The 23,765-nt window shown below is 33.9% G+C and overlaps 1 pseudogene; it reads left to right on the top strand.

The window, feature by feature from the left end:
* The first annotated feature begins 16,052 nt into the window (after positions 1 to 16,052).
* Positions 16,053 to 16,748, top strand: LOC114526645 (annotated as a pseudogene).
* Positions 16,749 to 23,765: the final 7,017 nt, after the last annotated feature.

Genomic DNA, 23,765 nt, shown 5'->3' with positions numbered 1-23,765 from the left:
AATTTCCCCTCGGAACGCCAAAACAGGAAAAAATAATGATCTTGGTGGTAATATTAATTATTATATTAATATTAACATCAAAGGATTTACATTGTTCTCGCAAGTAAATGTCAGGATGACCAATTGGAAATTTATTTTTCTTTTGCACATACAAATAAAGAGATCTAAAATCATAATACCGAATTTCTTCACCTTCCTTCACATTGTAATTTAAAAAAACAGGGCATGTTCACCCACCAAAAAGGCCATCTCTTGGCTCAAGTGGTAAAAAGTTGAAATATTTTAGTTTCTCATGTGCAACCTTTTTTTCAGTTAACTAATTTTCAATTAGAAAGTCACATTTCCATTTTTCAATAACTTTATATCCACTTGATAACATTAATTCTGTGAATCGTCTTGTTTTTTCTCGCAAATTAAAAAAAACTTTCATTAGTTATACTATTGAAACCTTCCAGCTCAAAACATTTTTCGCATCCATAAAAATAACATCTGTGAAACTGATATACAGTGTTTGTGTTTTCATCAAAGCCATCAACATGTCGCCCACAAATTTGCTTTTCACCATTTCGATGCATTTTTGAGTGTGTTAAATTAGGAATAGAATTTAACCAACATAATGGAATTAATGATTGATTGGTATTCCCTCGATATCCTTGTTTTGGAATTAACGCCATTTGATGTTTTTTTAAAAAGTTTAACTTAAAAACCTTTAATGCAACACTTGCGATTGTTAGCATGGACGAATCGTAAAACGGTCGAACATTCGCAATTTCATTCATTAAATTTGAAAAAATTAAACATCCCTTTCGAAGAATATTAACATCCGAAACACAATAATAATAAATCTCATCACGAAATACATATGTTGATTTACATTTCTTATTATACCAAGAATTAAATGCCTTTCTTTCTTCATCACCCATTTTTGTTAGGTCAAAAAATCGAACATCAATCATTGCACCTTTGTATTGTAAATCGTAAAAGAAATAGGGGTGATACCCTTTGGTTAAATCTTCAAAACCTAAGCAAGTTGGAAATTTAGCTAACGACATATGCAAAAACAAGTAACTATCAAGAAATGTTGCATTAACAAAGGGTACATTTAATTGCATTACGTTATTCCCATTCATTATAACATCGGGAATTATTTCCTGTTCATTAATTAATTTTCGTAATAAAAAAATTGTGTCAAAACGACTTCCGTTGTGTGCAATCCAAATACTATTTCTTTGTTCAATTATAAAACTAATTAAGTCTGAAATAATATTATCTCCATTATTATCAAAAACATACTGTCTATATCCGCAAACGCAATTTGAACAATTTGCTTTTTTAATAAATGGATCCGCAAATTTTTCAGCATTCTCATCTTTCTCTTCACATCCTTCAAATTCCTGTTTTTCACAATATTGACAAACTTTTTGAACCACAGCATAGAAGGGGATCATTTCATCATTTTCATCAGTTTTTGTTTCGAAGTAAAAAAAAAATGTCGGAAATGTCGCTGTATTATTACTTTCCCTAAGCGGTTTCATGAAACACTTACGATCTTTTTCATATGTTTTACACTTAATGCAAAATGATTTCTCGCAACTGTGATAATAAAATTACGCCTATTCTTTTGATTTAAAACAAAAAAAAGCGTGGGACTATTTTAAAACAAGTATCACAAAAGAAAAAGTAATCACAGGAGTAAACAACAAGATCAACATTTTCCTGTTTTAGGTAATTCACTAAGGGTAATTAACTTAGGTAATTTAATTTTTCGTAAATATCATAAATATTTTTTTCCGGAAAAACGTTAATCAATTTATTATCCCTTCTAAGTAATTCAAACTTTTTTGGGTTTCTCAAATGTAAAAGAGCAGTTAGTAACGCCACCCCAAAGCAGCATACTGAAATTTTGAAATCAACACAATTAATTTGATATGCACCATGCATGTACATTCTACCATTTTTTTTTTGAAAATCGAACATGTGCACCACCTGAATCGTCTTTCCCCTTACCCAGAAACATGTAAGTTTTTGATTTTCTATTATTTTTCTTTTTTTTTCCGTTTAGGTTTTACATGTTCCGGTGAAAATATCGAAATCGAAACCGATGTTGTCCACCCTTCTGCAACTGCATTATCTCCACTTTGCATCATATTTGAAAACATATCCAAGAAAAATTGCGACGACAATTCACTCAATTTCACAACAGGTGTTGAAAACGGGTATGAAGGCGCATTTAAAAAAAAACAAAACGGGTATGAAGGCGCATTTAAAAAAAAACAAAACGCGCATAGTCATTATCACTTGTGCTGTTTAAACATGCGACACTTAAAAGCGCTTCAAAAAGTTCTTTTAAACTATCAATAAAATTAAAGATACTCATGTCTTGAATTCTGGGTACATTAACTACTTCTTTTTTCATGAATTTGCTCCAATGAAAATGATGTATTATCATTTGCTTGTAAAATTTCACGATGTTCAGATAAAGCACTTACTAATCTTCTCACATCATCTTCAGATAAATCATTCATCATTTTTCATCAATTAATTATATGGAAGAAACAAAAAAGCAGCAATTCGGAAAATTCTTTTTTTCTTTTTCTTTTTCTTGAGTGTTTCTGTCCTCTTCAGTCACTCCATCAGGAATATCTAAATATCATTTTTTAATAAATTTAGGTAGTTTTTATAAATTTAGTTAATTCTAGATTTTTTTACTATCCATTTTTATGCATGTACCTATTTCAGCATTAGGCGAATGATCAACCACTACACAATTGCATTTAAATGTCAATAAAGGGATCTTTTGCCTTAAAACACACACTTCCCATATCTCGTTAACATGGATATTATCTTTACAATTGAAGTTTACTTTATACAAGGGGATAAGTATACAACGTTCGATGTCAAAGACAATGATGAGACAATTCGTATATCACCTTTTATATTCTTCGATATTATTGATTTTTACGAAAGAGATGATAATGTAGTAAATTTTATTCCTCCTGAAATTCTAAAAAATAGATATAAGGTGTTGCAATTAAAAATTCCAGATATTAGCAGCAATGTTAAAAGCAAAATTGAAAATATGATAAAATTTATAGAAAATCATTTTGACAATTATTTCGGGATTAAAATTATTTACTAAAAAAATTAAGAGAAAAATGGCTGTAACAAAAAAAAATTAAAATCCAAAATGTCAACTGCAAAAAAATGCAAAAAAGAACAGCGAAAACATGAAAAGGAAAATAATCTCTGAATGAAAAAAACCAGAATTGCCTATGCTACAAATGATTAATTCACTTTTAAAAAACGGATCAACAAAAATATGTTTATTGCAAAATATACAGGAAAAAAAGAAACAGAAGAAACATCGACATGATGGAAAAAACAGAGCAGCACCGTGCATGATTTGCAATGGAAATAAAGCAAAAAGCAAATGCATCGATGCATACAAAACTGTTTAACACATGGCTCACCACGTTATGTGAACGACGAAAAAAAGGTGAAAACCGATTTATTCAATCATCACAAGAGATTTGAAATTGTATTAAACCAGAAAAATTCCAAGCAATATGGAATTATTTACCTCCAACAGACATAATTAGCTACTGGCCTGGAATAATTTACGATGAAATATAAATCAAAGGGAAGGAAAAAAATACGCAATATTATCTTAGCAAAACGAAAATTCACAAATCACTTAAGAAAAAAGATGGGAAAAAGGTTTAATCCGCACTTTGCGAGATTAAATAAAACTATACAAAAGAAGACAATAAAATCACTGTTTATATCTTTTGCCCGGGAGAGGACTGGGTGTGTTAAGGGGGCTAGGGGGCTCGTCCACCCAGTTACTCTAGGGATCACTGTTAAGATTTGATTAGGTGAAGAATAACATTATAACATGAAGTATTAACATTTCGTCAGCTCAAACGGGAAGTTAAACCTTTGCCCTTTTCTAATTTAAATCTATTTTGGCGCCATTATAAATATGGAAATATTGAAATAAATTATCCAAAAAACAAAAAATCGTCGATCTGTGTCTTTAAGATTGCCGTAAACCTTGCCTTCGGAAAATAACCTTTCGGTGAAATAGCGTTGTTACCTTCGGGAAATAACATGACTGAAAATGCGAGGAATCGCGTTTTAGAGACCCTAGTAATATAAATTTACTAATAAAATTTAAAAGTTCGGGGGCATGCCCCAGAACCCCCACTGTCTCACGCCTTCATTGTTCATATAACCCCCCACCCAAAGAAGGATCGTAATTTCATTTCTTTCATTTGCAATTTTCCCCCCTTTAGCTTCAGGCAACTTTGTATATCACCCTTTTTAATTGAAATAAGTCTGAATTTTTTTCCACTCAATAGAAAAATATACCATTCAATAATTGTCTTTGCAACACCGCCTTTATTAATAACTGAAATAATGTCATCATTCATACTATTATTTCCATTATCAAAATGCATGAAAATTGATTTTAAGCAATTGTAATGATTAGTATGACTTGCCATTAAAAAAAATCAAAGGATATATCACAATCATCATCCTTTTATAAGTACATAGAAAATAATCATTCATCATTAATATTATCAAAAAATGTCCCCTTCATTTCAATGCGTTCTGCTTTTAAAACTTTACAAAGTTTTTCACCCCATCGTTTTTGTTCTTTTGTATCATTATCTAAATGAGAGAGCGAGCAAAACCATTCCTCTTCATTTTCATCAACCTTCATAAATTCCCAATTAATATACGAGGATAATTCCAATTCAGCATGTTGATAAAGTTTTATTGCAATCGTTCGTGCAATTTTATTATTTGCCATAAAAAATATAAAGAACTCATCTGAACTTGCCATGACAAAAAATGTTGGGCAAATGAAGAAATAAAAAACAAGATTTCATTTAAATATATTATTTTGAAAAAAATTACAATTTTAATCTTTCCAACACCATTTTCAATCTTACATTTCTTTTAAAGTCACAGTATTCCATGATTAATTGTTTTAAAATTTTACAATGTCTCTTTAACCTAAAATTAGAGTGTGTACCAACTTTACAATGATTAAAAACATTACAATAATTGAAAAGCAATGCCAATTAAGCATATAACAATTAATTTCACTTTTATCACAAATTTCAAACAACTTTGAAAAAATGAGATACATTTGATTCATATCACAATAATATTCTTTAACAAATAAAATACAAATGAAATTTATTTTCTCATATGAATAAAGAATCCAAACATCTGAACACAAAAAAGCAATTCACATCATTCCACCCGCATGCATAATTAATTAGTAAAAATCTAATTCGCTATAATTACGAATTCTATATTCATAAGCCACTTCTCTAACCCACAACCCATTTCTGAAAACATTTATTGTTCCCCATCTAAGTTGATCTAAATTCAATTTCTCAGTTATATCTTGTATAATAGATCGTAAAACTAAGTATTTTAAATTGAATTGTTTTACCTTGTTTCTCCGGAAGACCTGACTTGCTAATTCACGAAGTGATGGAATCATGAAAATGATTTTGCAGATGACAGATATTCAATCACTCGGCTTTCCAAACCACAATGGCAATACACTTTGCAAACAATTTTTAAATTGTTGATCGCAACTGATTGCATGAAAAAATTTTTTTTCATATATTTATCCAATGGTTTCAAATAAATTAATGCAGGATCAGCAAACTTTATACATGCATTTCCACTCATTTCTCCTCAAAATGTATACCTGGACAATCAAGCACCTTGAATATATAACCCTTTTACCTTTTAAGTTCATTAAATACAAATAAAGTAAAACAATAAACCTCAAATCGAGAACAATGAAATAGTAATCCTCGATGACGAAAACATGATTTACTTTTCATTTCAAAAAGTTGTAATTGCTTTCCATATTTTGCACAACCAAACAGTTCAAGATTAATGCATTCAAGAGAATAATAAGAACATAAATCCTTTTCAATATGCCCACCCTTAAAAGCAAAAACAAATTCATCATCTGAAAAATGCTGTTTAAAAATATTATGAAATTCAAGCTGAGTAATATCAGAATAAGAATACTTTTTTCTTAAAAATGGTAAACCATGTATTCTGTTTGAAACATATAATAAAACTGATGAGAAATCATGATCACTCAAAAAAACACCAGGGTGAGAAACATAATAAGTATGACAAATCATATCACGAACAGAAAAAATGCTGACCTCAGCATAAAGATACCTTTCACTAATTCGCCACCCATCAATATCTATAATATGTGTCACTCTCTTTAAAATTTCTTCTTTCCTTTCATTAATGTCTTTAAGTTGAACTACTGAATATTTATTAATATGCTCACAAAAATTCATTGTTTACCCTATCATTTAATACTCGAGCGTATCATAACCTTTCAGGACGACATGTTACGGCCTCTGCATTCACAAGTACCATACTCAAATAATGTCTTCCATTAATCTGCTTTATTTTGAACCAAACAAAAAGAAAATCATTTCCCTTTTTTTTCCGATTTATAACTTTACAATTTTTACGTCTTAATGTTTTCTTAGCGGCAACATGTAAATGACAAATCCGACATCGTCTGCGTAATTTCATAATTGCAAGGGTAATCTTTGTCAAGGATAATCTAGTTTTTAGATCTTTACGATAAAAAAGCTCCCCATCAAATTAGCGACTAACAATTGTTTCCAAAGCTAAATACCCCGAATGAAAAAAAGAGGGAAAAAATCATGGAGTACATCTGTGACAAGGACAAATCTTCAACGATAAGAGCTGTTTCAATGAAGATATCTACTCCAAACTGGAGTTGAGTAAAATTTAATTGGAGTCATTCAAGGTAAAGAAATCGTTTGGGGACAACACAAACTTGAAGTTGGTCCTTGACCATGAAACCAAAATATCACTGGCGGCCTCACAAGTTGAAATAGAACATTGCAGCTGTACTATTTCACAGATCTTAAGGGGAGAAACCGGCAACAACAGATTTTTGAATGTAAAAGCAAAGGTCATAGGTCGTGAGGACCCTTGTGTGGTTGGCACCTTTCCAGACACCAAAACAAAGAGAACTGTTTGTCTCGCCGATACAACGGGACAGATGGAATTCATTCTCGGCATGTTGTAACAATTAATATCGCTGCGGTTTCTAGATTCAATGGTCAGTTGAATCTGACAACAACCTTTGAGATGTTGATAACGGTGTTGAGGGAAGAAATGACAGTAGCAAGACCAGCAAAGCATCCCCTTGACATGTGTAATGTGATGTTGATGGAGACGCCTATTTATGCTGTGAAGGAATTTCACGCCTCATTTTCATGCGTAGCCTGCAGGAAACGGATAAACATTGATGATGTCCAGATGAACAATGCATTAATAACCTGCCCTACATGTTGCTGTATGTTCCTGAAATCCATGCGACAACCTGCTAACAAATGTATTGTTGTTGAACAACAACCAGTGGTTTACTGCACATACGAAGGTAAGAACTGATTTTTTTCCTTAGGTGGGCCCAAGATGCCATGATGGTCTATATACCAAACACTTTGGCAATTCATTTTGTTTAAAACTTCCTGTCATTGATTTCCTCTGGCCACTTGATGATTACTCTATTATTGTAACTTATTGTAAATCATTTTTCCACAGCTGTAGTTTAGGTGGTTTTTCTCTTTCATTATTATAGGTTATTCAGCACTTGTTCCAATGGTGTTAATCAAACCCTACAGAGGATGACATGTTGACATGTCCTTACTAACACCAAGTTTTCACTATGGGTTTCACTACAAATAGAAAAATCATTGAGCATGGAACCCCTTTTGAACAAGACAATCCATCAGTTGAGCAGGAGATAGATGACTGAGTTGTCGCTACCTTGGTTGAAGTTGAAAATGCTCATAAGAAGCAAAAAAATGAGTAGGGTTTGCCAAATTTAGGAATTTGGGTGCATGTGACAACATTATAAACATAATTAAGTTGTGTTTGTTACTAGCTTGAATTATCTGCCATCATTTTGAAATATGGTATTTTGTCAGGGGAACAATATTTGGAGAACTATTATTATAGTTTTGTTATAATAAATTTTGTTGTTTTGATGGGTTTTTCTTTTTATTTGCATTTTTGACCAATGGCCTCATTTGTGTGTTTATGTTTTAAGCATGGAAGGGCAGTTGAAATGTTACTCGTATGTTTCCTGCACTAATTTGTTTCTGGTTCCTTTAGGCTGAGTAACAAGTGACTTATCAACCTGATTAAACACAAATAACTATCTGAAATGAAAAAAATGAGGCTGTTGGGTCAAGAATGAATAAATGGTTAGGGTTGGGAAGGTCTATGATTTATGAAAACATTGCTTAGAAAAATGTAAGCAGATTTACAATTATTTTGTTTAAGTTGTAATAGTTGTTGGGGTAATTTGCTCGTAGATGTTATCTTTTTTATGTGATAATAAAATTCTCAAACCCTATGTAGGTTAATAAAATTCTTGATTACCCTATGTAGGTTAACTGAGATGGATTTGTTATTGTCTGTATCTGCTAACAGGTTCCTGGTTGGCAATGCCTGCAATATAATATGGACATAAGTCAGCTTACGAGACCGCTTTTGTAAATTGTAGCATGGATGGCACATTTCATAATCTGAACAATGAGAACAGTTGATCTGGAAAACTGAACATCTTTTCTTTGTACTAGGGTTGATACCCTGGGTAGATTTCAATAATAGATTGTTTCAAGGGTTGGATGATTTGTCCATGAAAGACGTAGCATTTGTCATGCGAAAATGTGTATAGCAGTGCATGCAGCAATCCAGGTGGCAGTGTTGTTTAGAGGAAAGAATGGGTGGAACAGTTTCAAACAGAAGAATCAATTCATATTTTGATCCTACGCTTGGGATTGGATTTTCAGATCTTCTCTGTCTTATTGTTGACTGTCCATGCATGTAATTGCCCTTTCTGAGTTGGCTGGCGGATGGAGACTATGACACCACACACAGATGCATGTTCTCAATACATTACACTTTGGTATAGCAGTAGAGATGTACTTTTTATCAAAGTTACATATCAACTGAAGGTCCAACTCATTACTGTTGATGATAAATCAGGTACTTGTCCATTGATTCCAGTGTCACTGATCTTTAGGGCAAAACACTTAAAGGTCCGAATGCTGTAACCAACAATTTTTGTTGAAGTGGTAATCTTGGAGATGATGGTTTGGAAATCCAGTTTACATTTGTTTTTAACATTGATGTCAGTAAGGGGCCTCAACTATTGGTCGACATAATATATGGCATTTTCAGTCTATGTTAATTGTGGTTTTAATTCCAATTGTCCAACTCCAAACATCTTTATAAGCACCAGGTGGTTTATAGTGTGTGATAATATGAAGTACCATACTTGTAGAAATATTGAAAATCCAACCGTTAGAGGTGGGAATAATCCTGTTCCACAGAGGAATATATTATGTTCACCTAGATTGCTGATGGGATCCAATTGGTGATTTAAGCCATTATTTAGATGGAGTTAAACATCTAGATAGAAAATAAACAGAAAAATAAGATTAATATCATACATTTAGCTTGCACCGTGGGTTTATGCGGTAATAGAGACCTTAAGATTGACGTTTTTTGCAAATTGCCTCAAACGGCAAACATCTAATTATCATGTGACCAGTTTCCCGAGGTTTTTCTTGAAGTAAATTTTCATGTTTTCGACGTCTGGATACCACTCTTCAGGTAAAAAGATTCCGTCGGCATTTTTTAATGCATATCAAACTGTGTAACATATATTGCTCGTATGTATGTTTAAAACATCATCCCAAATTTGCTCAGACGATAAGGGCGAAATACAAAAACATTCTTATAAAACATAAAAATAATACGAATATTTTTTGCTCTTGAAAAACAAGATGTTGGCCTACTATAAAAAATATAATGATAATTTTCCACACCCGCATCACTCTGAGAAAGAATTTGTTTGTCACCCTGAGTATTAATCTTTTAGGTTTTTTCATGGCTCCTTTTCGGTGGCCAAGTTTTGACAAAGACATAAAGTTAGCTCTCGAAATTGTCGCAAACAGACCAGAAAAACCTGCAGAATGGGAAGCGATAGCAACCAGACTAAGCATGGCTTTTAGCAGTGAAGAAAAAACAGTAGAGCTTAAAGGGAGGGGTTGCAAAAACTGGATGAAACTTCTTTTAGCTAAATATATCAGGCAGAGGATGCAAGCAACTTAAAAAGGTTTGCAAATGTGGTTCTAAAATGTTTTAAAACACTGTGGACTATTTATAAACAAGAACAGAAATCAGAAAACAGTTTTTTACTGTTTGTCATCTAGCTGTTGATTATGGGAAAACATTTTTTAGATATGTCTTCATTTATAAATTGGATAATTTATAGATATCCATGTATTAAATAAAATCAACAAATGTCTATATTACTATAAAGAGCCTATCTATACTATATTTTCAATAGATCAGGAACTGAAGAAGAATATAGCGAGCTTTAACAATTATTAGAAGATATATCCAGCTTTAAAAAAGACCTCAAATTGCAAAGGGCTCAAGAAAAAGAGGCGAAAAAGCGCAAGCTAGAAGTTGCGAAAAATAATATTATACATACACTAACTTTTAGAACCAGCTCATGAGTTATCGTCCTCTGAAGAAGAGGGAGGAAATGATGATGAAGAGGATGATGAAGACAGTCACAACTTTGATAAACCTCCGGTTAAGGAAGTCATGAACGGTATGTGCCAACTTAGCTAGACTCTCTTCCATATCCTTTAAGATAATAATATAATTTAATCAATCATGATATATTCATAGTTGTAGCTACCTCTTTGGGGGATATCTAGGTATTATATACCCAGTTCTTCCTATTTTTAAATGTATCCTTTACCAATGACCTCTTTTAAGAGTTTTCTGTCCCCCCCCCTCACAACTTTCTCCAGGGGAATAATTTGCCATGAAGGTTAACACATGAAAATGGTTCAGGATTCCTATTAAGATTGTGTAATCATGAAAAGAAACTTCCACCAACAAAATCATTAGCTTGGATCCAAAAATTATTTTCATGACAATTTGTTTTTCTTTGCTCATCCCCCTTTTTAACTCAACACACCCCTTTTCAGTACCACCAGTTGTTACAACAAATTCAACACTTACCCAATCTTAGGGAAAGTTTTGCCCTCTTTAAAAGGAGGTGATGGTTGCAAATAGTTGCATTTTTGTCACATGGATAAGCTGTAAAAATTTTTAATGGCATTTACATGGAAAACTTATTTTAATAAATCACAAAACCAATGATAGAGTCACTGTCATTTCGTGTAGAGAAGCAAAAAACAAAGAAGAGAAGGGTATCTAAGCTATCTGCTATCGAGCTACTGTCAAAGAAATATGACAACATACAACTGAAAGAAAAAGAACTTGAAGTAAGTAAAAAGGAACTGGAGCTAAAAGCAAACTAACAAGAGAGATTGCAGAGAGAAAGCTGAGACTAGAACTTGAAGAGGAGGAGAGATGAGCCATGATCAAACTTTTGCAAAAAAATTTACATAAGAACTAAAGTATATTATTCACTGTTAAAGTGTTTATTCAAAGTTTATAACTGTTAATTATTAAAGGTTTATATTTTACAAGATGTATCAGTTACAATCTTAAAGTAAACAATTACAAACAGAACAGATATAATAAGGCCCCTCTCTAATCTTGCTGGTAAATCTTAAGATACAATCATCTAAACAGTTCAAGGCTTATAATGACTTCAACTTGCTTTGTTTAGGTTCTTTTTGATAACCTCTTTGATTATTGACTGGATTGAGTGATCTATATTTTTGTTTCTTCGCTTGAAGAAGAATTTCCTTTTCATAAGGTTCCATGGGGTCATATTTTCGTTTACTACACTCTATAAGAGAATTTTTCTCAGCTTGTTGAGCTATATTTTTGTTTCATACTTTGTAGAAGAGATTCTTTTTTAGTTTGATCCATAGAGCTATATTTTTCTTTCATACTTTGAAACAGCTATTGCAAATGCTGTCAACAAGGTAGTTCAAATCCTTAAATTCTTTAAATAAATCAATTGTATCATTGCATGCACAACAGAAATTTAGGCAAATCGTCATGTTTAGATGTAAATATTTCCGAAACTATTTAATTATATCAAAAAGGGTTGTAGAACTTATAAACTAATTTTTCAAGCTCTACTCAATGGCACTTTAATGGACTATCCCTTTTTCTAAGTTCACCAAAATATTGAGGAATTTTGACCGTTACTGTAAATTTTGAAGCATTGCTTTTCCGTGGTTTGGGTTTTGTTTAAAAGGGATTTGCCCAGCTTTGCCCTCCGGAACACCCAATTTTTTCTTATATGTCGCAACTGCGCATGTGCTGTCGAGCCTTGAACATTATTCACGATGTAAAGAAACGAAGAGCAACAAGCATTGCTTCAAAACATTCCAGGCGTAAAAATCGAGCAATTGTTTGAGAATATACGCAATTTATTAACTTATGTTGTGAGTTACGAGCATTCAATTCAACACAAATATATTTACCCGAGGTTCATGTTTGCAACCTCTCCTTTTTATTCATCTGTTCATGCATATGCTGATAATACACAGCTGTATCTTTCATTTAAGGCAGGGAATAGTGCATATGAGGTGGAAAGTGTTGCCGCTATGGAAACATGTATTAAAGCAATACGGGCATGGATGACTACAGATTGATTAGTTAAAATTAAATGATGGTAAGACAGAATTTTTTATTATTGGTACAAGACAACAACTGCAGAAAGTAAATATAACTTCACTGTCTGTAGGCAATAATGATATTACACCAGTATCATATGCTAGAAACTTAGGCACAGTGTTGGATAGTAACTTGAGTTTGGTACCCCATATCAACAATACATGTTGACAGTCATTCTTTCATCTTCACAAACTTTGCAGAATTAGAAAGTATCTCTCTGTTGATACAACAAAAATTTTAGTTCACGCTTATATCATGGCACTCAAATTGTTACTGGTACATCTCCACATTAAAGCTGTTCTGTATCACTTCACTGGCTTCCAGTGAAAGAGAGAATAAATTTTAAAATAACAGTAATGGCATTTAAAGCAATACATGGACTAGCACCATATTACTATATTAGATAATTAGTAACTGTAATGACACCAAGTACCTATCAGTTACATCCAAATAATGAACTACAGATAAAGACAAAGAAAACTTTGGGTTATAGAGCATTTAGTTTTGCAGCACCTGCAGTTTTTTTAATGCTTTGTCACTTTTTACAAGACACAATAGTAATTTTAATAGTTTTAACTCTTCTTTGAAAATGCATCTTTTTCTAGTTACATGTCAAGAGACATCAAGCTATATCATCACATCAGCTATTTATAGGGGCTGTTTATATAAGCCTGGTAAATGGGAAAAACTTTTCCTATGTTTATATGAGAGCATTTCATCCCGCCTGCCGGGATAGTGCTTATTTACAACGCCTTTATTGGCTCTGCGTTTAAAGTTCATATCACATTAGTATCAGCATCTTTTAAAGTACGTTGTCACTGTTTGTTTGTTTTTAATCATGTAGTATTTAAAAATATAAAAAGAAACGCTGAGAAACATCTGTTCTAATCTGTGCAATAAACAATAAGGTGGGTTAGCATTCAAGGTTGGTGAGATCTGTACTATGTTCATCACAATAAAAAACATTCATAAGAAAGATTAATTTATCATTATTATTTTGTAGTATAAATTGGAATAAAATGTTATTTTTTATTATACATGAATGAAATTACATTTCACTTATGATAATAGGTGATAATAGGTACCAAGAAGTCAGATTGCCATTTTCAGATATTTTATGAACTTGACTGGTTTTAATAATGATATACGTATATAAATAAAATTCAATTTCTGTCTTAAAAATATTAATGTCGATAAAAATATTCTACAAAAATATGTCAAAAAACGTCATAGCAATGTAAAGGTCATCCGACAAGAATTCAAGTTTCCTTTCGCTAATCCACATACGTCCAAAAAGAGGTCTGGAGAAAAGTTTCCGCAAGAATAGGGGAAGCTGCCAAAGGTGTACCTACTTAAAAGTGGTATTAGTTCATGTAATTTACATGGTGGTATGTATTCACCAATTGATGAGTCCAGTTTGTCCTGGGGTGTTTTAGAAAAAACTTTAGCTTTAATAGGTCGAGTGCCATATGACACTAGAAGTTCATAGTTCATATAGACAATCGCATAATATTGGTCAATCACAGTATCTAAGTGAATTTGATTTCATGATGCAACAATTGCAATGCAACAATTCAATTTGTCAGCGTGCACTTTGCAAAGATATGTGGCCAATTAAAAGCAAACCAAAATTTCTTAGTAGCTATGTGTGCTTACAATGTTCCAGAGATAAAAATAATCCCAAAACGTTTTCTGATGGTAACAGCATGATTCCAGGACCAGTGCCTACTGAGTTACAAGACCTAACTGAAACAGAAGAAATGCTTAGTTTTATTGCTTGAGCTTTACCAATAATGAAGGTTTATGTCAAACCATATGGGCAAAGGGGTATTCTGGGCATTCAATTTTCCTCAACAGCATCAATTTACCTCAACATATTGAGGACCGTTTTACCAAAATATACTAGCGACCTCTCTGTTATTGTAATTAACATGAAGGGCCGGAACAATACATTTAAAGATGTAAGGGTCAAAAGAGGTGTTCTCGTAGTAGAACAGTCTTTTTATTGAATTAAAACAGAGAAAATATAACATAGAAAAAAACATGTATTTTTTACTTTTTGCTCTCTCTTTTTCCTCGTTGTCATGATGTTGTCTGGTACTTTTACTCAGTTCAAAAATTAATGTTAATTTGTCACATTAAACATTCTAAAACATCCCCCTCCCGAATGTTCCAACATTCGTCAACAAAATGTGAATGTGCATAACATCATTAACATGCTTAGATAGGGCATTGGATTTGAATTTCACAAGTTCGGCGCCACAAACGGCTTACAGAGAATTGTTCTCGGGGCTTTTTTCGCCTTTCTTTTATCATTGACTCAAAGACCCCACTAAAGTGTGGAGCCGGCGGGGGGTTGAATTTCCACTCTATTGCCTTTGTCTATGATATTTTACTGATGATTTTTTCTTGATCGAATTGAGCCACTAAATCACGAATTTCCTTACCTGACACACAAAATTTTCCTCCATTATTGGACACCACATATGATGTGGTATCCCCTCCTTAACATCTAGTTCTTGAAAAATTTCAGGAACTACTTCCCAATCGTCACAATCTTTAAACCAACTTACATAATCTGCTTGATCGTTTTCGGACCTAGGAATCCACTGTATATCGACGAGATGGATATATTAGCTCTGGAAAAAATGGCAATTGCTAATTTATGATACTCCAACTTCATACTTCCTACTTCAATGATTGTCTTAGCCATTTGGCTGTCGGTGAATGACTTTATATTACACCCGGTTAAAAGGGGCTTAAAAGCTTCTACTGCAAACTGGATAGCTAGCATCTCTCTGAAAGTAAATATTGTGGCACTAATACCCTGGCCTAAAAATATTGTGGCACTAATACCCTGGCCTCGCCAGTGCTTTATCATTTGGCGAAGCAACTTCGTAAATATGTAGGGAGCTGACAAGAGGCCAAAGGAAGAACTGTAAACATAAAATAACATGTGTTGCCTTACGGATAAGACCAAGAGAACCCCAGATAAGGTTGATGTTCGGGGAAAATATCCATGTGATGATACCTGCTTTTAAGATCAAACTTAGTAAAATACGTCCCAGTTCCGAAATAATGGGTAGCAGTTTGCCAGTCATCAAACTTGACCCTTTGTTTGTATATATGCTGCTTTATATATCATAGATCTAGAATCAGGCACTTTTTCCCATTTTGCTGGACCGAAACTGAAAGGGTACTAATCACTATTAACAGTCTATTAATCACTATTAATGTCTATCCAGAATTGCAAATGTTATTTTAGTCTGCCTTTGACCTTAACCAAGCTAGGATTAGTGCACTCAAACGCATTTAATTCATGAATGTCACAAAGCAAATGTTACACTCTCCACCTGTTCAAAATCATCAAATCCTTGGGTTATACTCCATGTACCTTTGTGAGAAATACTCCTGAGACATTTTTACACTGCCTTCGCAGCCTTGTTGGAACTTTTTTATTTCGGCATTTGGTTGGAGAATACAAAAAGGTTGGAGCTGATTTCAGTTTGTATTTGTATGTTCCTGAAATTGATCCTGTGACAAAAGATGTCCGCCATGACCGTGGTGATCATAATCATGTATATAAAAGAATAGCAACTAGCACAAGGAATGGGAATTGTGAAGCACTTGATTATGCTGCATTTGATGCTAACCCATGCAGCTCCGGTAGGGGAAAGGAAGCAAAGCTTGGCTGATGCTGAACGGCTGTTGTAATATCATGTAGTGGATTCACTGCGAAGACTGGGATACGAGACTGAGGCGGAATATGTAAAGGTTAGTTTAAAAATGTTGACTGCTGTAGAATTCCTCACTAGTTTAGAACTGCCACCATAACTAAAATCTGTTAAAAAAACTTTTTTTAGGTTATTGTTAACTGGCACAATGCAACAGATCGAAGAGGAATTACACAGTTGCAGCGTTGTAAGTACAACCATCAAATGTTAAATTATATTTTGGAAGTGTGGATGCCTTGGTACAAAGATTGCTACGATTTCTCTTTGGTTGACATTAACAAGTAAGTATATTCTTCTCTGATAGAATCTGTAAGTTGTAGTGTCCGGATTCCCATTTTATACAGAAATCAGAATGACATACAATGAGTGACAAAAATTTTTTTTGGACAGTGATATATTAATATATACATATTTGTGCATTTTCACAATCAATAATCAATGCATGATTTTACTTAAATATCTTTTGTTCTTTGAACTTCTGCTATTGTTCTAGACCTGTTGAAATTAAAGAGGTTTCTCATGAGTAGTGTATAATACACTTCAGTTTACTCATAATTTATTCATGTATTCCAGCTCTTTAAACATGGCTGCCATTTTAAAAACAAAAAATATTATAACAGGTAAGTACTTTATCTTATGTCTGTCACAGGCTATAACAAGCCTTTCAAGGTTGTTTTTTAATTTTTAGCATCACAATAAACTAAAGACTATATTTTTGCACGAAAACGAGGCTATATGCTGGGAATATAGTCAAACACAGGTTTTTGGATAATTTTTTTGAATAAAAACATCTGGCCAGTTTCAAAACTGTTCCAGTGGACATGTTTTTTTTAAATTATTAGTAATATTAGCTAAATCTTAAAAGGTCTTTGTTTGCATGAAAATGAGGCTGAATTGCACAATATCCAGAAATAACTCCTAAAAGCAGCCTTGTCGGACTTGAATAACATCCGGATTCGTGTTCTACGCCAAAAACTGGTCTAGATAGTCCTACTCCCGTAAATTACCCGCTCAGGTGATACCTACTTCACTCACCGCCTGGACTACTGTACTACAACCAAATTTATGAAAATGTTCTCATCTTTTCTGTATTATATTATTTATATTTAATTCCGGTAGTGTATATATTATATTATTATATATTATATATTTGTTCAATGCATCAAACTTCCCCTGGGTTAAAAATTAGCTTTATGCTTTATGGGTTTTTGAATACCTTTATATACCTTTGAAGAGCCCCCTGTAACAGAGCAAAAACTAATATAGAAAAGAATTTTCCAACAGCAGCAATACCAACTCTGTGGCCCAGTGATTGCGAAGGATGGTAAAAAGATCAAGATGGAGTGCGATCCTTCCATGTCGACTCTAAAACGTATGTATGTTAAGGTTCAATCTTTATAACACTCAAGTTACCCAACCTTTGCGAAAACAACCTTACAGTATGTGGCCCTTAATGCCCAAGGTTACTGATATTTCATCAATTTAAATGTATTAATTTTTGACAATATATAGAACCACCAATCTTGGAAGGTTTGTCTCTTCTGCAACAATTGATGACAACACTAAATTCAATTTTAATTAACAATCACTGGAAACCTCTTTCCTTCAATTTCCCATTCTCCCAATTTGGTTCATCACGTAGAAAATTTAACCCGCAATGGCTTAATCGTTGGTCTTGGCTTTGTAGTATACTCTATGTTATATGATGGAGTCTTTTGTCTTTCTTGCGTTTTATTCGCCCACGAAACTGGGCATAATGGTTAGAAGTTAATCAAGTTATTAAAGGAACTCTTAACTAACTGGCAAAGTGCAGCAAGCAAGCGTGAAGATCATAATCAGAATTCGGTCATCCATCGTGATTCTATGTTGCGTTTAGCACGATTTAGAAGCATGATGCTGGGTAAAACCAAAGGCATAGATGAACAAGCTGATAATCTAAGAAGTGCACATATTCAACACAACTTCGATTGCAAAAACAGTTGTCTTGACAGGCTGGCAGAATCTTTCATTAAGAGGACATTGCAACGACTCCAAGCTCTTTTAAATTTCAGGGTTGATTCTGGGGACACAAAGCTACAACAACATTTTGAAACAGCCAAGAAGAATGCTACTTACCGTTCAAAGACAATTCAAAATAAGCTTATAAAGATCTGTGGAGACCAAATCAAAGAAAAAATTGTGTCAGAAATTAAAGAATAGAATCTGTTTTGGCTGACGAGGCGACGGATTGTAGTAATACAGAGCAAATGCCGATTGTTTTGCAACATGTTGATTCCAACAAAGAAATTAAAGAGCGGTTCACTAAGTTCGTGGGATGCGACAGGGTGATTGGCGAAGCTTTGGCAGAAAATATTGAAGGCACATTAGAAGAAGTGGGCTTACCTCTAGAAAATTGTCATGGCCAAGCTTATGATTGTGTCAGTGCGATGTCAAGCCAGGTAAAGTGTGTTTCTGGTCGTATTTTGAGCAAGAATCCAAAAGCCTTGTATTTCCATTGTTCCAGTCGTCGATTGAATCTTGTTGTCACCAAAACATGCAAGCTTTCTTCAGTAAGAAATATGTTGGGGACTGCACAGAAGATTTCCAGTTTTTTCAGTCCTCCTCAACGCATGCAGTTCTTGAAAAAAAAATGGCAAAGATTGGTTCTAAACAGCAGAAGTTAAAATCTCCTTTTACCACACGCTGGGTTGAACGAAATATCTTCTCTTGATGGAATGGTAGAATTATTTGAAGCGATCTTTCAAAGCTTGGAATATATGATGTTGAATGTGAATGGGGATTTCAACAACTCCTCCAGTGATGCTAACATGTATTTCCGCTCCATAAAATCTTTTGAGTTCATTGTATCAATGTACTACATCACACTTTGTCTTTAACACTTGATTGCAGCGAAGGAAAGTCAACATCGTTGAGTCCCTGAAACAGATGAACCTCTTGAAAGCATGAGTGCAAGAATTACTTAACACCGTCAACGATATTCACAACCAATATTATGATGAAGCTTTTGCATTGGCAAATAACGTTAATGTGAAAGAGAAGGTCTCTCGGCTATGTAAAGTCCAAACTGCTTGTGAGAATTATAATCCTTCCACCCGGCTGTGATTACTACAGATTAAAATTGACCATTCCTCTTCTTGACCACCTTTTGAACAGATCGAATATTGGTTTTCATCTGAAGTGTCTAATCTTTACAGTAGGTTCTACATCATTCCCGGCATTTTTCTCAATTGCAAAGGTGTTGATTGGAAGAAGGAGTTCATGAAGTTTGCATCCGCTTATATTGATGATATGCCCAACTATCGCTCGATTCATTGCAGGATTGGGATTATGGGAGACTAGTTGGAAAAAGGCTTCGAAGATGTTGTGCGTGACTCAGTTGCAGAACTTGCCCATCCAAATAATTTTACAGTTCTTAAGATACTCGCTGTTTTGCCAGTTACTACATGCGAATGTGAACGATCTGTCTCTGCTCTTCGTTGCATGAAAACGTGGTTGCAAAACACGATGACCACTGAACAATTGAATGGACTTGCACAGATATGCATATAAACGACAATATTCCTATTAATCTTGAAGAAGTAATTAATTCGTTTGCCAGACGAAACCCAATGAGAATGCAATTCCTCAACATCCTGGATGACCCACTGAACTGTATAACATGGAAGGCTAACTTAAAGGAATTATGCAATCCAAAAGTGAAGCCAAAAATGGCGGTCATGAAGCCTTCTTGGGCGTCATTCTCAGTTTCCCAAACGCGCGGTCAATCGTCAAACTTTATCATTATTACATTGCAAACGGCGAGGCGTGTCGTTTTCATTGATTTAATTAAAAACAAGAAGGAATACGATTTCAACTTCGTTTTTTGCTTATAAATCTGCTAATTACATTTTGACAGACATTTGACAGACAAAAAATGACAGACAATTGCTTTAGTTAAACCATGATAGGGTCATGATAAAACGGCGAAATGTTGATTATATTTGTCAGTTACGATAACAACAACAGTCGCCATTTTTCTTTCTTCCCAAGAAAAATTCGCGCGCTTTTATTGTAAACTGATTTAAAGCCCCCAAAACAAAACAAATTTAAAGCCCCCGGCCCCAAACAAAATTAAACATAGGCGCATACATTAGGTAGACCAATGAAATTCTTTAGGGATGCTTTTCAACTATAAATTCTATAAAGCTCGCGTTTTATACAATACTTTCATAATTTATTTTACAGTAAAATTATATTTACCTGTGAAAAAATACAGGCCTATTTTCCTTTTTTCGGTCGTTGCTTTTACAGCGGGGTACCACGCAATAACGTGGCATTTTTATCAACTTGCAGTTGTTTCACATTTTGAATTTCCTATCAGCTTTTTACACTAACGCCTAATATATTTTTGCTTGGGAACAGTACGTAGAAAAGATTGAAGAAAGTAGCAGGCCTTTGCATTTTAAATTTCCCGCGCCTTAGTTGACCGCGCGAAAAAAACGCGTTTGGGAGACTGAGAATGACGCCCAAGAAAGCTTTATAAGCCGCCATTTTTGGCTTCACTTATAGATACTGGAGGTAACCTTCCATGTTATACAGTTCAGTGGGATGACCAAGAAGAAAAAGGAAGGAATTTAAGTAATCAACGAAAAACTGTTGCATGATCCTTTACCTTTGAACATTACTAAAGATCCATTATGTTATCTGCCTCTGTTGGAAGATCCTTTGCCTTTGAACATTTTACTAAAGATTTACTGCATGTGTTATCTGCCGCAGTTGGAGGATCCTTTACCTTTGAACATTTTACTAAAGATTTACTTTAATATCTTCGAGCTTCAAGATTTACTTTGGTATTTTCGAGCTGTTGGTCTGGAAAGAGGGCAAGCTTTTGCCAAAGTCTATCAACAACTCCTTTTTTTCTCAGACAAGAACATTGTTAGACTTGACATCACAGTGCAAAAAACCTTAAGTATGGACATGAAAGAGAGCTTCAGTGATGTCAAGTAAAACTGAAATCCATTCATTGTGAGAGAGAAACATATTTTTTGCCAGGGTTTGGTGTAACAGCTTGTGAACTGTAACAGACTCCATACCCTCACCAAGATACTCCATAATTAAATAAAATGGCTTTTCTTTTATTTGGACACCCAATAAATGTAGGATAGATGAATGAGTCAGTGCATTCATACACAGTGTTTCCTTTAGAATTGCCCTCAAATCAGATCTGGGTAGCTTCTTCTCAATAACCATTATCCTCTTCATTTGTTTTACAACACACTCTCCATAAGTTCCAGTTCTAACAGGAATAGGACTAGAGTTACCTTTTTCCACAGGTGACAACTCACTGGGGCTTATTTGTTTCACTGAAACAGAAATATTTTTGAATAATAAACCATTGCCACTTGCTGTATCTAATGAAACCTATAATCATATCAGAATATAGATATTTACTCTATTTGAAATTTTATGCACAATTGATGGGCTTTAGGTCAATTCATTAAAAGGAATACATGGTAGAAATATCTTAACAAAATATACAGTACCTTTCTTGTGTGGACAGTGTGGTGTACTTGTACTTTTCTTCTTAAGTCTTTGGCCTCTTTAGAAATAATTTTCCATTTGGAATAAGATTTCTCAGCTAAAGCTTTTTGCACTTTTACGGTGTCCTTTATCTTCTGTGCAACAACCTTGGCTGCCAGACATTTAGCGACGGCCCGTTCTTGTCTCCTGCACTTCTTGCCACAATTTTGCATAGCCCTCTTCTTTAATAATTGGCTGATTTCGTTGTTCGATTCCATATTTCGCCCAGTGATTTAAACAACAAAACAAAATTTAAATTTGTTACGATGTATTATAGAAACCTGAACGGGTTTTGCAATATCAAAATTGATTTTAGCGCCAAATTTCTCATTACAATATTTTGCGCATTCTCGTCAGGAGACTGGTAATGTTGCATTGCTAGGCAACTTGTAATCTGCATTGTTCGCTCAGCTGTTTCTTAGCAACTGTGTGTACAGTAAAAATTTGCCTTTTAATTAAAAATATTGACGAACCATTGAAAGGCAATAGCAAAAGACCAAAGTCAACAACAATATTGACTATAATTGTGGTAAGCAGTGTTGTAGTATATATATAGAATTTTATAGGGAATTATAGCGGTATATGAAACCCATGAGAATTCTAAAAATCAGAAATCAATTTAAGCTATCCCTAACTCTAACCCTTACCCCTAAAAATATCCAAAATTTTCAATCGCTTAAAAAAATTTAAAAAAATTTTTAGAATTAATAAAAAACTCTGAATATCCATATACATCCCTTTATAACCCTAGAAAACACTTCGAAACCCTTAAAATTCAAAATCAAATTTAGCTAACCCTAACCCTTACCCTTAAAAAAATCCAAAATTTTAAATCACTCAAATTAATCCGAAAAAAACTTTTAAAATTAAAAAAATATTCTAAATATCCCTAAACAACCGTTCATAACCCTAGGAAACACTTCAAAACCCTTAAAACCTAAAATCAACAGAATGTTTAATTTCTTTTCATTTGTTCTCTAGTTTCCACTGATCGGCTAGTGCTTTGCAGTATTTAAGTTTATTGACGTTAGCAATTGCCCAGTTTGATTAAAGTGTTGCTTCTCTCCTGTCTAAGCTGCTGTTTGATTGTAGACTGTTCCTGTGATACCTTGGTTTCCATGACTGGTAAGACATTTAAGTGTTGTTTTATTAGATAGCTATTGTTTGGCAAAGTCCTCAGGCTCCTCCTCACCTTGTCAAACTGTAATACCTCCTCAGTTAGTCCTAAGATAAATGCTACCTTTCGTCCTTGTTTAGTTTTCAACTGCGTTAACTGTGTTCTTAAAATAGACAAGTAGAATTATGCTATAAATAAACCGGACCAATATATGCTAATGCATGCATTGCCCTCAGAGGGTCTTGTTCAACCTTATTTGTTATAAATACAAGTACCTTCTTCTTGGTAGCTTTGTGTAAATTCTCTATTCTACTGTTGTGATCAGCTGTATCTTTAAAAACCTCCACAAACCTCACACTATGTCCTGCAACCTCTTGGTCACTACCACAATCCTTGCCGCACCAGTTTGCACAACATTATCACTACCCTAACACCAACCTCACCATTGTTACCATCGACCATTGTCTCACTACCCACCACAGCATCATTACCTGCAGTTACACACTCATCCACAACACTAACATTTTCATTTCCTGATGTGTAATATTCTGTTATCCAACCCAACAACATTGCCTGCTTCATTACAATCTCCTTTCTGTTTGGTACTATCCATTCTTGCAGTGTTC

The sequence above is a fragment of the Dendronephthya gigantea genome, unplaced genomic scaffold (genome assembly GCF_004324835.1).
Source record: "Dendronephthya gigantea isolate DGI-Jeju-01 unplaced genomic scaffold, DenGig_1.0 000040F, whole genome shotgun sequence".
Lineage (NCBI taxonomy): Eukaryota > Metazoa > Cnidaria > Anthozoa > Malacalcyonacea > Nephtheidae > Dendronephthya > Dendronephthya gigantea.
This window is presented reverse-complemented; position numbering and strand designations above follow the sequence as displayed.